The sequence below is a fragment of the Sphaeramia orbicularis genome, chromosome 12 (assembly GCF_902148855.1).
Source record: "Sphaeramia orbicularis chromosome 12, fSphaOr1.1, whole genome shotgun sequence".
NCBI classification, from domain to species: Eukaryota; Metazoa; Chordata; class Actinopteri; order Kurtiformes; family Apogonidae; genus Sphaeramia; species Sphaeramia orbicularis.
The window spans coordinates 24,560,088-24,572,227 of NC_043968.1; positions in this window are offsets into that span (position 1 = coordinate 24,560,088).

A 12,140-nucleotide genomic window follows, 5' to 3' on the forward strand; every position below is an offset into this window, starting at 1 on the left:
TTAAAATTGCAGAATTTCAGGATACAGTATGTAAATCTGGTATTTAGAGTAGGCACTGTGTTGTAAAATTTCCATATCTCTGTTCTCTATTCACTGTGACAGATTACAGCTATTGAGCCTGTTTCCATTTGCAGCCATTCACATGAACCTTGAGCATTCAGTTTTAGAAACGGTGACTAAACCCACTGATGGAGAGGAAAATCCATGTGCAAACACTGAAAGGATTAATTTTAGCAGCATTTAGTTGCACCAAGTAGATCGTCTAGTGTGAGATTGCAACAGCTAGTGTGCACAGTCGTTGCTACACATTACAGGGACACAATTAGCTTCTTCAGTGACTTTCAACTTTGTCACAGATGCCAGTGAAATGAATGTGAGAGGAGCAAAGAGACAGCAGAATCCCTTTTTTGTCCTTGAATTAAATGTATTACACAAGCCTTGATTTGCGCTTCTTTTTTTTTTTTTTTTTCCTGCAGCGCTTCTCCAGATTCAAGCCAGAAACAAAAGAAATAGTTGAAAATAAGCAAAAGGAGGAATATTCAGTTTTGGGAGGTGTTGACTCTTACTCCTGATGCCACTCCATCTTACATTTATCCATCAAACAGCTGTGTGCACCTAATGTGAGGAGCTGTGAAAGTGGTTTTAATGGAAAGCCGAGTGCAGACGTACTGTAATTACATGAAAGAAGCTCATACACATTGATAGGGGAGATATAGGTGTGAACAAACCTCTGAGAAGAAGCATGTTTTGAGGGCGTGCATGTAAGGTGCAATACATGCACATCACGTTCAGTATTACTTTTTTAATTTAAAAACTAATCATTGCATTTAATACATTTTTCATAAATCAAACTCTGCCTCCATCTTATCAGGACTGGTTTGCAATTCAGATTTATGATAAAAATGTGATATAGTTAAACCAAAGCCAATATACATATGTGGTCATTTATTTCCTGGTTTCATATGTACATTTCTCTGGGGACAAAAAAACCCCTCCATGAAACTCCTTGTGAAGTGGCATTAAATACATACAGTTGCAGAAAAAAATTTGGACCACCCCTTGTTTTCTTCAATTTCTTGCTCATTTTAATGCCTGGTACAACTAATGGTACATTTGTTTGGACTAATATAATGATATCAACAAAAATACCTCATAAGGGTTTAATTTCAGAGCTGATATCTATCCATTTTCCATGTTTTCTTGATAATAACCAAAATCACTTCAGTTCTTACATCAATAGTTATGGCATTGTACTGACAAAAACAACGCTTTTAGGCATTCCATGTTTTCTTTTCTGTCTGTTTTAGTCACATGATACACACAGGAGTTAGTGTTTGATTGCATAACCATTGTTTTTGATGACTTTTGATGGTCTAATATTTTTTTCTGTATACTGTATACATGAAATGCTTTATGTACGTGAATATGGGTGCTATAGTTTTGTTTTTTGTTTAATTGTTTGTTTGTGAATACCATGTACACATCCTTTAAAACTGAGACTTTGCATTGTATCGTATGTCATCACCAAACTTATCATAATAACCAGACTAAATAAATGTCAGCAGAATCACAGAAATGGTCATGGTCAAGTAGAAAAAGTGAGTGGAGCAGGGTACTGTAGTGATTTTAAACATTTAGTTTTTTAGTTTATTGCATCATCATCAACAAATGTCTAGTGCACTCACAGTGTACTGCAGTGGATGATGTAACCTGCCTTGCATGTTTCATGTCTTTACTCATTTTAGTGCTAAAAGCTGTTGTGCTTATAGACCCATGTTACATCTATGTCCCTCCAACAAGCGCTGTTGTTTTGCAAAAAGCCAATACTGTGTGTGAAATATAATGTGTACGTTTAAATAATGCATGCAAGACCTTTGTGACACATTTTCTTGTTTGTTCAAGTGTCCAAGTCCTCATTTTCAGTCCAAAAATACAGCGCTAGTCTTTTGTATCACACCATACATCAACAACCTTAACCCATAAAGACCCAAAAATCTATTGGCGACCAAAAACATCTACTGATCTGAACTGTTTAATACTTGCTGATCCACTAATCCTATCAATACATGTAAATAATTGGTGTAAAATACAGTTTGTCATCTTTCATGGTCATCTGTTATGACTCATTTGGACGTTCAGAGGCTCTGTAGTCAAAGTGGAAACACTGTCATCTTTTATAACACTGATTCACCAGTAAAACCCATGGAGTGGGATCAATAACAGTGGATGGATAAACTTGTTTTATGTTCAGTTAATGATATATTTTATGAAAAAGTCAATTTTTCTTCAATTTTCTCTATTTCTCATATAATAACCCTCAATTTTACTCTGAGCTTTTACAAACATCTACATGATCGGTGAATTAAATATATAAAAATTCCTGATTTCACTGGAAAAACACAAATTAAAGAGGATAATATTATAGTAAATGGTCATAAATCACATAAGAAAGGTTAAATGTAGAGAAAAAAATCATTTAGGAACTGCTACAAAAGTAGCGCTGGGTCTTTATGGGTTAAAATAATGGATTGTACATGTTATCCTAATTCAAATCGTGACAATCATTAACCACAAGCTTTTACAAACACCACAGTGACATGGCAACCACTAATGGCTTTCACATGACCTTCAATCTGTCATGTTAAAGAGACTGCAGCGTTCGACTGTAACCCAAAACTAATGTGTTGAGTTTAACCCCCTTCCACAGTGTTATATGCCATATGGGCCCCTTTGTAGAAACCAAAGGAGGTTAAGTCTCACCTTCAGATTTGGATGACAGCACATATTTAATGCTTTAAATCAGAACAACAGGAAACAAATGATACCATGTTGAGCAGCATGAGAAAACAGTTCATAGTGCCTGTCGTTAAAAATAGCAGCAAACACCTTCAAACAGTGGATGTAATTAGTGTCCATTTACACTTGTCAATTCTAAACAAGTAATGCGTCACTACAGTGTTAATGTTAGATACAGATGAAAACTGTTGGCAGATTAGCATACAGCTGTAGTGACCAAACAGGCATCACCAAGAGTTTACAACTTTGCACACGAGTGAAATATTTACATGTTACTTATTTCTGCCATCCTTTTTCTTGTTTTTTTTAAGAAATCCTTCATGTCCGTGATGAGAAGCACTGTTAACCAGTAGTTCCTGTGTCATACTCGTACAGTTCAGTGTGTTATATGCAGGGGCACCGCTACCAATTGTGGGTCCCATGAAAGGTAAACATTGTGGACTCTTTATCGTGTCAATCTGTCGGAGTGAGGGTGGGGGTGGGGGGTGTGGTCCATAAGAAATTGAAACTTAGCATGCTTTCAACGTCTGACTCCTGACTTCTATGCCTCTCTCTCATACAGCGGATCTCAAACAAAATTTTTACAACTTTTAGCCTGTTTCCACTGGACCCCCTCCACTGCCCTATGGGCCCCCCACAAATGCTGGGCCCCATGAATTTGTCATGTTTACAACCCCTTATCGGCGCCCCAGGTAATATGTACTGATATCTAGCGGTGAAATGGCAGATTACATCACTTCTCACTTCATCTACGGTGGCCAAAAAGAACCCCTAAAAATCTTAAACCCGATCCCAATTCACCCCTTGTCCCCTCCCCCTTACCCCTCCCCCTTCATTTTGCGCATTCATGTGAATGGGTAGGGGAGGGAGTCCCAATTCTTGATGAATAGGAGGGGAAGGGCTAAAGCAGAGCCTCTAAATAGAGATTTTCCAGGACACACTACAAACGGAGGGGTATGAGAAATCTCCCATAATTCTGTTCAAATCATCAGCAAGATGGAGGTAAACACAGCAAAAATGTGCAGCAGTGTGATGAAAGAAACACACAAATGTACGTATTTTCTTCGTAAACAACTTAATCAGTTGATCGTCTGTTTAATGCTGTTTTAATGTGTTATAGATCGCATTTTTGTGGTTTGCAGTTGATAGCCGCAAAAAGACGACCAAAGCCCATGGAACAGAGACGTTTACAGCTGCTGATGACATGGGGAAAACTTTCGGAAACAAAGTTGTCGCATCTGTTTGTAGCAGCATTGACGACTGCTGATGATGTAACAGGTCACGAAGGGTTGTTTCATTTCATAGGGGAATGTTTCAACTCCTGCCCATTGAAACTCCATTTCAAGGGGTAGTGCCAAGTGCAAGGGCCAAGGGGTGGGGGTAAGGGGGAGGGCCAAGGGGTGAATTGGGATTGGGCTTTAGTGTTTGTTTTATCTACTCATTTCAGATGTTGCTTCTCAACATCCACTACCAGAAGATGCTTTTAGGGTTAGGGATAGAGTCAAATATGAGCCATGTTACCATAACTAAAGAAACTAGAAGGTGTTCCCTTTAAAAAATAAACCTAAAGCATATACGTTGGACCTAAAAGTTCTGATATTTAAAGCTAAGAAAATGAAGAAAAAACAACAATATTCACTAACTATTGACACTTGCAGCGATGTGAGTTTGCGACAGCTGCGACACTTGTTCAGTAAAAGATTTGAATATATTTGCTTCAGTACATTTGACAGAAATAGTCATGGATTCAACGTCACCCAAAGCCTGGTCTGCTGTCTTGTCTGATCCGGCATCTTCTACTCCTCTGGGTCTACAACTGTATGTGATTCATATGACGTTCCCATCACACACCTGCTCACTATCCTGACAGTCGAGTTAGTTGTCAGTGTTGCTCCATATGTTATCGTTCACTTAATTATCTTTATTTTCTCCTTCATACTAAATTAAGTGGACAGTAATCAACTGTTGTTGTCTCATGACATCTGTTACATGTTAAAACTTGTAACCTGTGTGAAAATATTTATGATAGAAACACCTGCATGAAAAAAGTACTGCAATATATTCCTTTTGTGTAAATACCTTTACTTTAACCCTAGGCTTGTGTTATGGTTTCATTTAAACTGTCTATTAAAATATTGAGGAGATATTAATTCCATTCCACTCAGAGTAGTTGACAGTAATGCACTCTCTCATTGGACACGACCTGTTAAATGGAATAAAATGGAGAAAAGCTGAAAATGACGTTGGCTCTTAGCTACTGTTGGAACATGGCAAACTGTGGAGGCGACCTCTGTAAATAGAAATGTCTCATTATAATGAAACTAAAACACAACAATTCTTATTTTTAGGTGATTATACAGTAATGAAGTTATGAATATTATATTCTATTTCACCGTTACATAATCACGCTGTATCAACCAAATTAATATATGGAGCAATAAAGGGAAACAAAATGCAGTTTAAAAACAAAACATGACTTAAGCTACCATCTCTTGCAAACCAGTTCATGGTCTCCATGTAATAATTAGTAAACTGTTCATCGCCCACTTAAAATAACTGCTGAAAAAAAGTCATTTTTGGAAAAAGTAATTTTTTCCTGAAAAATCTGAAAAAAAATGTAGGCATTTATTTTATGAAGGTGATGCTTTGTAACTTTCCATTTATTTTGAAATATATAAAATCTTTTACAGCTGTGTACTGTATACTGCATACTGTCAATAAAGTATATTCTATTCTATTCTATTCTATTCTATTCTATTCTATTCTATTCTAAAGACAAGGAACATGATACATACTTTGGGATACTACATTTATTTGTCTGATACAGTTAATTTCATTTAATTTGATACTAAAGACAGGAGCCCTGTTTTAAAAAGTGAACATGGAGGCACATGTGAATGCATCTGTATCATCCCTCTAACACCTGGTTCCATAGTGCCATGGTACAGAAGAAGCAGGTCAAAACAAAGATGGAGGAAACCTCAAAAGCAAGAAAAACAGGAAAGAAGCCAATTTTACTTTACACTAAATTGTCAGCATGCTGTAAATTCCAGACCATTTTTTTTCATCTTTTCAGCGTTTGTCCTCCTCCGGACTAAAGACTATGATGTCTTCTAAATATTTCTCTGACATTTGGATTAATGAAGTGTACATAATGCCACTGAGAAGCTTTGATGACTCAAAATCTAAATTACTTGTCCATTAGTCTTTCTTTGAACAAAAGTATCTTGTGGTTCCTGCTGTACATATAGGTTAATACATCTGACAGATTTAGGTCTGTGTGATGGAAGCTAATACAGGCTTCTATCTGATACGTGCAACATTTCCTATGGGGAACACTACAAAGCTGTGATCCTGTGGACCAATTAAAGATAACAGGAATAACACAATATTACTAATACACCAGTGATCTTATAAACGAGTATATATATAGTATATAATATCATATTACCCTTGTGTATCATTTGAATAAGTTCGATCTTCATTTTGAACCTCAATAACACTGAGTTATTTGTTTTTATATTGGCATTAGTTTTTATGGCTTTGTGTTTCAGAGCTGAGAAGCATTTGAGAATCTCTTTAATTCTAATAGATTCTAGATTTTGAGCATTTTGTTAAATTTATACCCAATACCACAGAGCCATCACAAACCTCAAAACTTTCACATAAAAACATGTGGATCAGTGTGGATAAAATCATTTCATATATTATGATTTTTTCAAAATGTCTTTTGACAAAATCTCGAGATCAGGTAGTTGTTAGAAACCATCCTCAACCCCTTACTCTAAATAATATCGTGGTGAAATGGCGCTCTCTGGTGGACTCACCCATAGTCACTGCTTCATCCTTGCATGTCTGCAGACGTGTTTCAAGTTACATTTCACCATTGAATCTTTTGGAAACTTCACGTATGTCATTATAACTTAAAAGTTGATTATTAAAGTAACTAAGAAAGATCAATGTAAGAAATTTAAACAATACAAATGTAAATATATTTACAGTGACTTGTGTTAACTCTTTCCCCGCCATTGACGAGATATTCCGTCAATTGCTTCCCAACGCTTCCCCGCCAATGACGAGATTTTCCGTCAATCCGTGTTTTCACTGTTATACTGTAGTTGGAGGTGTTGTGGATCATGTGAATTACTTTCCTTAGTCCAAAAACAAACAATTAAGCAACTTTTTCGGAAAAATGACGGGCCGGGTTTAACGTTTTTGCACTGGAGTCTCCGTATCCCATGGCAACGCATCCAGCGGCAGTCACTGAATGAGGAAGTGCAGACTGTGCAGGAACCGCGCGCAGTTTCAAAAGCCTTAAAGATGATTATGGAGACAGAGTCTGACAATTCAATATATGATGGAGCTACAGAAGAACCATTTAGAGACAGGAACGGAGAAATAGAAGGTGAGGGAGACGGACACGGAACACGGGAAACAAGGAGCGGCTCAGGTCCGACACGGAGGTGCGGGTGGGGTGGGGTGGGGGGGGCGGGGGCACAGAGCGACACGGAGACACTGACAGACAGGAGGAAGAGAAAAGAGACATTTCTAGTGGACATTCAAGGAGAAGACAGACATACAGACATGGGACAAGACAAAGGACAGCTAGTCTGCATCTGTTAGAGTGAGTTCAGATTCAGACTGAGGACACAGAACATATTCAGCTGTAGAATGTCAGCAGGACACATGGAAGACACTTTTGGATTTGGCTTTTGTATGAAATAAATAAATACATATATTCATACAGAGATAAATAACTAGATGTCCATAGAATTATTTACAGATCAAACACAGCAGCTGGTCCAACAGGAGGACCTGGTGCAGCCAAAGGCCAGAAATCTACAGTATTTAGTGCATTTGTTTCTTTTTTTTCTTGAAAATGAGGAATATTGAGGTGTTTATATCCAAAAGCTAAACTACTATGTGTTAGACTTATAACTGATGTATGTAAATGTGCAAAGTTTAGAAGGAACCTGGTGCTTTAGAAGATGTTCGGTCTAAAGTTTGGTGTGGATTCCCCTAACATTTTGTGGAATGATGGGATATCTTAGAGCTGTTTGTTACTATTATTGCTGTTATTATTATTTTATTTTGTGATTTTGAAGACAGCGTTACTGTTGGTAAATAAGAAAGAGTCAAAAATGTAAATAGGAAATCAGTTTTCTCTTGAAAATCAATATCTTTGAAAAAAATGCAATTTTCTCAGCTTTTTGCTCAAAATTCATTTTTTTCCTGAAAATGACCAATATTCAAATGTTTATATCTCACGAACGAATAAAGATAGAATAAAATAGTTTTTTGTGTTTAAAAGTTGAAGTTCTGTTCTTTCTTTTGATGTATTCAGTGTTCACATACTCCTAACACAACATTTTCAGTGAGCCTCCAAAGATTAGTGAAAATGACCAAAACGGCTGGCGCTGGCTACCAACTCACTGGAAAATGCTCTGGCGGGGAAAGAGTTAATGTAGACTGAGCAGAATCAGCTTAAAACCACAAAGCTGACACATATTACACCTCAGGCTCAACAAAGAAACAGGTCAGATCATTATGTAACATCAGCTAGACAGACAGTAAGTTAAGGGTTAAATAAAGATTAGTAAGGTACTGAATGAAAAAAGCAGTGATCAAGATCAGTTTTAGCTTTTATCAGTTCTGTGCACATATAACAAGAAAAGCACTCGGACCTCCGCCAAGACAGATCTGCCCCCCCGATCACCACCAAAATTTAATCATTTCTTCCTTGTGCCAGTATCAACATTTCCTGAAAATTTCATGAAAATCTGTCCATAACTTTTTGAGTTATCTTGCTAACAAACAAACAAACAAACAAACAAACATGCACGTACGCACACAAAGCAAAGCGATCACAATACCTCCTAGCGGAGGTAATAATGTTTACAAGACAAAAGTCAATTTCTAGAATAAAACCGTGCTATCACTGTTGGTTTCTTTTTTTCTTTATCACCAAGATTATGTGTCATCATCAGTGTGATTAAAAGGAAAGACCTAAAGGACAGACTGAATATTTATCTGACTGACATTGCTTCGAAGAGTAAAATGTAAAGTCAGAGCTGTAACAGATCCCTTAAATCTGGTGTTTTTTCAAATGACACTGGGTCTCTTTTGGGTCATGGTTTTACTCGGTTTGCCCACAACATATCTGGTTCCAACAAGTGACAAAGATACAGAGTTAAGTGTGTATGAGGGATGTGGATAGTTAAAACATTAACAATCCACAAACTACACGCAAAGTTTATTTACTGTTGCCATTTTCTGTATCATTTGCTATATGGTTTCAGTAGCTTAGAAAAAAGTTTTGTTTTTTGTCACAAACTGACATTTTTTGATAATATTTGCATGATAACTTAAGCCTCACAAAGAAGCTTTTAACTCTTTTAACCCTTTCATGCACGAATTATGAGAACCTTAGTTGAGATTTTTTTCTTGAGTGTTTTTATTCCTCTTAAGGCATGAAAAAACAATGCAATTGATTTTTTTTAATAAACCTGTTTTTTATGAAGATTGATTTGTTTCTTTATTGCTTTAACTAAAAAAAAAATTTCAATAAAAAAAGTGTTTGAATGAAAAAAAAAAAAAAAATATATATATATATATATACACACACACACACACACACACACACACACACACACATATATATATATATATATATATATATATATATATATATATATATATATATATATATGATCCAAAAAATGCATTTGAACACTTTGTTTCTTTGATTGAAGTGATTTTTTTTTTTTATGGATTTTTTTTTTTTTTTTTTTTGGTTAAAGCAATAAAGAAAATAAAGAAACAAATCTACGTTCATAATTTTTGTGGAGTTCCAAAAATGTCCACTGCTGGACACCATGTGTTTAATTTCTGAATATCAGAAAGTGATATACAAAATCAAAACATTTTTAATGCAGCTAATCTGATGTTTTCTCACATTTTATCATATACGCAATTTTTATTAGCAATTGATTTACACTCAAACATGTCATTGCAGATCAGGTTTATCAAGAACAGCAAAGTTATAGTAATGGCATGAATGTCAGTGTATGGGATGGTGCAAAAGTGTCCACTGTGTTAACTCATATCGAACTAAAACAACAAAACCCATGAATATATTAGAGAACAGATGTAGAATAGCTGTCCACTGTAGTGACCAATATGCATGAAAGGGTTAAACCTGGCGTCACATCGCTGACACACCCTGTGCATATGCAGTTTGGATGGCTGTAACTCTTTCACTGTTTGCGCATTTGGAAAAATTCCACTGGTTTGTGAAACCTGAGACTTAATAGACTTTATTGGGTTGTCATGGTAATTTCACTCACACCTGTACTAGAAGCTGGAGAAGAAGCCATTTTAGCAGGATTATAACATGCAGTAAATTGTAAATGATTGCTAGATTTTGAAAGACAGACTCATTCATAGCATATTTTCTAAACTTTTTATAGCCCAAATAAAAAAAAAAAAAAAGTCCAGGATGACCATTTTAGGCTTAATGTTTAAAGGGTTAATGTGAACTTCTTAACTCCAAAGAAAACTTTGAAGTTGAGTTCACAATGACAATGTGTGGGTCACATTTTTACCATGTTTACCTTAGTCTGACTTATTTCTTAGAACCAAAACTAAGTGGTATGGCTGATGAAAATACACATGGAAAGTGTCTAATGCAAACATGGAGATTTAAGAGGTCATCTGAATCCACTGTTTTCCTCACACTGTGCCAATGGTGTGGATTAAGTGCACTTTTTCATTTTTCACCAATAAATCATACGTTTAACTGTTGCAGACAGGTACAAGACTTAACTGTGAGGTTAATAAAACAAATACAGGACAGGTTGTCAGTTTAAATGCAGGGATTTACTATTACTTTTCTGCATCTTTTAAAGAGAAAATATGATAAAATGATCAATTAAGTTTGCACTGAAGTTTGGTATGGGAGTGATGGGCTGTGTTGTGAAGCTTCGGTTTAAGACGGACCTGCAGAAAATCAGAAAAATGCAGTTTGAGTTTTCAGACTAACAACAGCGTGATCAAAATGGATAATTCTATCATCTTATTTCAAGTCACAAAATCATATTATAGTAATAGGGCGACATGAAAGGACCTCTTGAAAGAGAAAAGGATATTTGTGTGTAATACAGAAGCAATACAAAACACTGCTGGGTTTTTACAGACTATGCCTAATAAAGTGTAGTAAGTGTCATATGATGGAACTGCTGTGAATTGGAATTAAATTGTGTTGTTATTTGAAAGACAGTAACAAAGAAAACAAATTAAAATGCCAGAAAAAACAGGAAAATTTGCTAGTTTTTTTTTCAGCACATTGTTTTCCTCTTTCAGTCATTGTAATGATGTTTATTTGGTGTTTTTGTAACTGTATGTTCTGTATGGATAGGTGGGTGTTTTCAAAGTCTGTTGGTCAAGTTGTGTGTGGCCTTTCCTGTCAGGGATTCTTTTCCTCCTCCGCCATGTTGATGCACGTGTGCTTGTAGTGACAACTGTGGGAGGTGAGGGGGGCTGTGCAGGTCATACATCATGCTATCATCACTGTATGAATATAAAGACAACTCCTTCAATACACACATACACCCATCCTTCCTTCAGCCAATAGCCACTGAGCAAGGTGCAGCTCTGAGGAGGTCAAAGGGTTCACATTCCAGGTAAAGATCATGAGGCCCTGCTTTATCCTTGAATCATGAAATTGAAGACAACAACAGTTTCTGTTGTTTAACCAGCTTTTTTACAAATTCACTGTTGTGCAACATGTACGTCTCCTGGAAAAATACGCAGCAATTTAATGCCACTCATTTGTTTTACCAAACAATTTCCTACTAAATCAACTGGATTGCCTGCACTTGTGGTTGGTTTATGGAGTCAAAGGGTCAAATCCAAAAATATAATGCTTATGGGAAGGCAGTGGGGCCCATGTCGCAGGTGGCGGGCGCTCAGACAAAGTGTTGGCCTCATCTTCAGAGGGATCCACGGCCAGTCGCTAAGAAGCGTGTCATCTGCAGCTCAGGAAACAATAACATTCTTACTCAGGGACGACTCTAGGTCGACTCAGTACCCCCCCAACCAGGGTGGACAAAAGCACAGGCAGAGCACGGACGGACGGGGAAAAAGTTTCCTTTGATTAGGAATGGTTGTTATTAACTTCCAGAGGCCCGCTCCATTTATTCAGCTGCCTAATGGAAAAGTACAGGGCTTGGCTCAACACCCACCCACTCACTTGTATGGTAGCATCTCAGCGTCCTGACCTACAGCTCTGTGTGTAGAATTAGCACAACTCAATTTGTCTAAACAACTGGCGCATGACGCTGTGT